Source organism: Carlito syrichta, unplaced genomic scaffold, assembly GCF_000164805.1.
Source record: "Carlito syrichta isolate Samal-C Ts95f unplaced genomic scaffold, Tarsius_syrichta-2.0.1 Scaffold314100, whole genome shotgun sequence".
Lineage (NCBI taxonomy): Eukaryota > Metazoa > Chordata > Mammalia > Primates > Tarsiidae > Carlito > Carlito syrichta.
Genome location: NW_007258196.1, coordinates 497,656 through 504,288, shown reverse-complemented (window position 1 = coordinate 504,288; position 6,633 = coordinate 497,656).

Sequence of the window (6,633 nt, the reverse complement as noted above, 5' to 3'; positions counted from 1 at the left end):
AAAGTAATAGACTCAAATTACTTGTTAGATCTGTTATCCTACACTGGCACTAAATAACACTCAAACCTTTGAATTGTCATTTGAGAAAAAGAGCTGCACTTCAGTATTCATCTTTTCTCTTCCATAGCAATCTTCTCTGCATTTTATCACATTTACCCTTAAATGTGTATTATTTTATTTAAACATCAGCAAAATACGTCTTCATTGTAAGAATCCTTATATTACAGAACCACGAAGTTTCAGGGGAGGGAACAATATAAATTCATTCATCATGAAAGTTAAATGAAAAAATACAAGAACCTGAAGAAATTAAATAAGTTACTGACGGTTTAAAAAAAAAAAAAAGTAGCAGAATTGATAGCTGAATGTTTTCTTTTCTTTTCTAAATATGCTGTCTTATTCTTAACAGATGAATGCTACAATGTTCTGCATAATGGTAGATAATCCTATATAATTTTCTACTTAAGTTTAAATTTAATTTTGGGGTCCTCCTTCCTCTGTGTGTTGTCCCACTTCAAAAATAGTAAATTTTGGCTGAAAATTACTTTAGCATTTTCTAATTTTAGTTTTGTTTCCAGAATTGAAACTCATGGACTTCAAGAAAAGACAGTTCAGAAGTGAGCTGTATAGCTGAGGTTTATCAGCTGAGAATTTCAAATTAATTATGGGTAATAACAGCTTAAAAAAATCAATCAAAAGCTGGGCTCGGTGGCTCAGCCTGTAATCCCGCGCCTTTGGGAGGCTGAGGTGAGTGGATTGCCTGAGCCCGTGGGTTCGAGACCTGCCTGGGCAGGCGAGACCTCATCTCTACAATAAATCAAAAAATCAGCCGGGCGTGGTAGCGCATGCCTGTAATTCCGGCTACTTGGAAGGCTGAGGCAGAAGGATCGCTGGAGCCCAGCAGGTCGAGGCTGCGGTGGCCGGAAGTGGCCACTGCACTCCATTCTGGGCGACAGAGTGAGACTCCAAATCAAAAAAAAAAAAATCAATTATTGACCGGAGATCATTTATTTCCCCTTTTTCTTCTGTGCAACTACAGACAAATGTGTATTGAAAATTACATTTTCTATTCAATTATACCTAAAAGCATTATGCCCAATTGAGTGCTTAGTCTATATTCAGAGAGAACAATTAGAAATCTGTGTCCACAGTTACTCAATTTAATATTTCATTGCATACCAATGCTTAAAAAAGAGAGTTTCATCTAGGCCACTGTTTAAATGAGAATTAGCATAGTTAAAATTACTGCATACTCAAAAAAGTTACACTGATGTTTTAAAAATTGTTAATATCAACTAAAAATGATATTTAAATCATGAAAGGTGTACACAAGAAAAAAGTTTACACCCAACTAAAAATTGTATTAATGCTTAATAGTATAACCCAAAGAGTCATACACATAATTTTAGGCAAAGAAATCATATTTTTAACTAAATACTCAATAATCTTTTAGAAACTGTCTACTACACTTATCAAACTAATGAATACCTTTTTTTTCTTGTTCTTCTTTTACAAAAAGGAGTTCTCCTGTCTCCTGAAGGTGGTAGAAAAATGGAAACATGTCCCTTGAAAACACTCTCTACCTGCATCTCATGGTCAAGTGCTTGGAATCATTCATTTTTAGAGACCTTTAAGTAGAATCACATGAAATTGGACCATTTTTGACCTAAGAAGTTTGAAAGTGTAGTTTAAATGAACGTGTGGTAAAGGTTCTTTTAGCATTGGAAGACTAGAAAGCAAAATTACGTTTTCTAAGGTGACAATCATCAATAATAATAGCATTTATTGAGTTTAGCATATTCCAGATGTCTTGATATTAAAGTAAATCACTTCACTCTTATCACTATCTAAAAGTTATTAATGACCCTATTTTAACTGATAAAATAATTAATTTTTCAGAGGCTTTTAAGTAAATTAATCTGGATCCCAAAACTGTAGAGTCAAAGGTTCTATACTCCATGCTCCTTTTCTGTTGTGATAGAGAAAACTTTTCCATATTTTAAAATAAACCCCATGTTTTCATAGTGATAAAACTGCTTGCTTTTATATCTTAACAGAGTAAACACATGGAATGTCCCAGCATTTTCCTTCTGTCATCCAAAGAGCCAGAACTTAATATTTGTCTGGAGTATAATTCATGGATATTTAAGTGGCTCTTCCCTTCCATGTAAGGTGCTAGAAGAAATTGGTTGGGATTAGCAAGCACCTAAGACTAGCGTATCTACAAAATAAAAGAAAATACTGATGAAAGGAAATGTCATTGTTCTCTAGAGAAGTTTGGGCATCTTTAGAAGGGGAGGAGGGTTACTTAGTGTGAGGGTCATAGGAGGAATAGACAGTAGACATTGGAGGTGAGATGGTAACCTCAAGGAACCTCTTCCCATGCTTAAAAATCATTCAGAGCCGGGCTCGGTGGCTCAGCCTGTAATCTCGTGCCTTTGGGAGGCTGAGGTGAGTGGATTGCCTGAGTCCGCGGGTTCGAAACCCGCCTGGGCAGGAGAGACCTCATCTCTACAATAAATCAAAAAATCAGCGGGGCGTGGTAGCGCATGCCTATAATTCTGGCTACTTGGAAGGCTGAGGCGGAAGGATCGCCGGAGCCCAGCAGGTCGAGGCTGCGTGGGCTGGGAGCCGGCGGCCACTGCACTCCCAGTCTGGGCGACAGAGTGAGACTCCAACTCAAAAAAAAAAAAAAAAAAATCATTCAGGACACCTGCTAAAGGCCTAAGTCTTTAAAACAAGCAAACAAAAAAAATTTGTATGATAGAATAGAACTCTGGAACACAAAGTCAGTGAATGTTTTAAAGTAAAGTATTATTTAAATTTTTTCTGGATCCTTTGTCCTTTCAATTCAGAGAAAGTGGCTGAGTAGTATGATATGCATTATTGGGGTTACCCTCTCTGAGGGCAATTTAATAGGCATCCGAAAGCATCTGTATTTCAAATTACTTGGAAGCAAAGAGGATCTACTATTAGTAATGTTTAGTTGAAGAATGTGTAAGGGGAATCCCTCAGACATCTCCCTTCAGGAGGAAAGGTAAAGAAAAATGCAATTGAGAAGAACAGGCTAACTGCTTCTATGGATTTTATTTACTACTTCTTTCTCTCATATTGCTAATTCCCCTAACAACCGAATGCTCTGGTAGTGTTGTTTTAATTTTAATATCTTTTTTCTAGGTATTAAAATTAAATAGGTATTAAATAGGTATTCACAACTTGTCTACTTTACAAATACTCTAGCATCCATCAATAAATATATTCTCACAAGTAAATTTAATAATTTTGTTGTTGCCAAGTCTAATGAACACTTTTCAATTGTTACATTTCTTGAATTCTCAAAATCTGACCATTCTACTTTTTGGAATATTATCTTACCCAGATTTGGGAATAAATAAATTTTCCTGGTTCACCTGTTATTACTCCAGTTGCTTCTTTGTTTCCTTTATGGCTTTTCTCTTATCCCTTTCTTCTTTTCTTTTGAGACAGACTGTCCTTGGAAAATTTCATGTAAGCGTATGATTTCAATAAATTCTGAGTATAGATTTTCAGATAGACAGATTTAGTACTCCCTCTCTCGGGTACTGCATGGCCCCTTTAAACTTAATTTGTCTAAAATAAAACTCAGTATCTTCTGTAACAAATCTACTCTGCCTTCTTTGTTTTCTAAGAAGCTTACTGATAATTTTATCCATCTATATAAAATAAGCAAAACATACAATAAAAAAATTAAAAGAAAAAGAAAAAAGAAAAGCAGTTAACAGCAACCACTTTGACTTGCATCTCCCCTTCTAATTCCTTAGGCTACCAAATTCTATAAATTATTTTTGCTAAATAGTTCTCCAATTCCCAAGAAGTCTAATGATTCAAATAAGTGTCATCTCTCGCTTGAATTACTTCAACAATCTTCTTCCAGTGCAATCTTTCATCTTCCTGCTCGGTTTTTACACCATGTAGAGAATGATGCCTCCAAAAGCATATATTTGACTGAACTGCTATCTGTTTAAAAAGCCATTCACTGGCTCTTCATCATTCATTTACTGATATCAAAATGTGGCATAAGCTGGGTTCTATTTGCCTTTTTACTCACATCTTTCACTATTTTTCCTTCTTGCATATTTAACATTTATTAGTCATTCAAACATGTTATTGTTTCTCCCAGTCTTAGAGTACATGCTCTTTCTTCTCCCTAAAATATTCATCTCCTTTCTATGAACCCATTCATCTATTGCTTGTGAAACAGTTCTCCACTTGGATATCTTTTTTTCTAGGGAAAAATTCCAAATCCTAGTCTAGTTTAGGCTAAATTTAGTCTAAATTAAAGAGTCCTCTAATGTTATCCCAAATTACATTTATTTTTTAACCCATCACAATATATTTTAGCTGCCTTTTCACTTTTTAAAATTTTGTTAGACCTTAAGGAAGCATACATAGGGCATGGTATTTTCCTTATTTATCATTGTTTTATTTGCTCCTTTAAAAGTGTCAAAGCATGGTAGGTGTTCAATAAATATTTATTAAATGGGTAATTGACTGATATAAAAATTTACAAAAGCAGCATCAGGTAATTTACTTTCTAAAAAAAATTAAGTATTTGGCCTATGTCAAAGACATACAGGCCAGTCGCGCTGGCTCATGCCTGTAATCCCAGCACTTTGGGAGGCTTAACCAAGAGGATCACTTGAGTCCAGGGGTTTGAGATCAGCTTGTGTAACACAGCAAGACTTTGTCTCTACAAAAATTTTTAAAAATAGCCAGGGATGATGGTGCATAACTGTAGTCCCAGAACTCAGAAGGCTGGAACGAAAGGCTGGTTTGAGAACAGGAGTTCAAGGCTGAGGTGAGCTGTGATCATGCCATTGCACTGCAGCCTGGGTGACAGAATAAGAACCTGACTCAAAAAAAAAAAAGAAAGAAAGAAAAAGGAAAAAATAAAGATAACCAAATGGATTAAATGCATTAGTTTTCCTTTTAAGTGAGTTCAATATGATTTCATACTGCTGAAGAGAAAATTATGCCCGGCCCCTTCTGAGTCTTCCATGTCAAGCCCATCGAAGGGTATAGATTGAGTCAAATAAGCAATGATAAAATAAATACATAAGTGTAAATGCAAAAGATATAAACAAAATCTATAAAATACGTTATTTTTCTCTGAATGTCTAAAAAGTACCCCACTAAGGTTAATATATTGTGAAGTTGGCAATCTGCTTTGCTGAAGGATTTCTAGGGTACTGATTGAAGCACTTCATTACAAGGTAAACTTGGGGTAGAACTTCAAAATTCAAAGCTGTGTAGAGACTTTGTAAAAATTTAGCTTAAGACAATATTTTACATTGATATATTTGAGCTCGAATTTGGTCTATAAAAAGCACACAAAGGGGAAAAAATGACTAATCTATGCAAAATGAATTTTCTGCTGGTTGTGTAGAGAGAAATACAGATGAGTTTTTTTGTAACAAGATAACAATAAATTTGAATTGAATCTACAGCAGTTAGAAGTAATTAAAGACTTGTGTATATACTCATCAAACATACAGCCTCCAAATGTACATGTAACTGGTAGGAAGGTTATAATTCAAACCAGTGAAAGTCAGAAAGTTCAAATGCAAAGATAAATCATAATTTATACCATCGAGTTTTCACATCATTTCCTGGTTCCTTCTGAAAATCCTCCTGAGAATCTTAATTCAAAGCTCTGTCTGGAAGAGGTAATCCTGAAGAAACCTAAGATTCTTTGTCACCAATTAGGCAAAGAAAATTCCATAAAACCACACAAGTGTGGCGTGACCATTTCCAGCAACATAATGTGGAAAGCTGTGTACTGAGGAGAGTAAGACAATTGTATTATACAACTACAGTACATCTACCTAAAATGGAAGCTATTCTGGCATGTCTTTCTTACTGTGGAAGTTATTTTATTTGGCAATATGCTGAGCAATACATTTGGGATATTTACAAATGAGTAAAACTCTGTAGTGCAACAACCACAGTAAAATCATTGAAAAAAAAGTTACTCTATTCTTTAGGATAGTAATCTCTATGAATTTCTTTAATATAAAGTCATTATTCCAGTAAGACAAGGGCTTAAGAAATTATAAATGTCTTTTTCCCCCTTACTTAATCATATTAGTAATCTAAGTAAAACCTTTTAAATGCTTTCTGAAGTTATTGATTCCCCTTGTAGAAATTGTATCTGAACTATATCATAGAGTCATTAGCAGGTAACGCAATGCCTTACAAATTATGTACTGACAGAATTTACTGGTGAGGTAACAGAATCAGGACACATTGGCCATTTGCTCAACTAATTGTTTCTACTGTGTGCATTTTACTGCATGCAATCTCTGCAAAACAGTTTTTAATGAGGCCATTAGTCTTTTTCTTATATTATTCCCCTAATTCCCTTATATATTCTTTAAAACCCTAATCAGCAAAATCATTCACAAAACCACTTTTTAAAGTGAAACAGTTAGCTGCAATGTGGTATTGATGGACTTAAGTATTATATCTTTCATGTGTGTATACTGTATATCTCAAAGTGAGTCAACTCCATATATTTGTTCAGTAAATAATAATAATGATCTTAATAAGGTACTATGCATATTTGATGAGTTTTTATGTAAAGCATATTTCCTA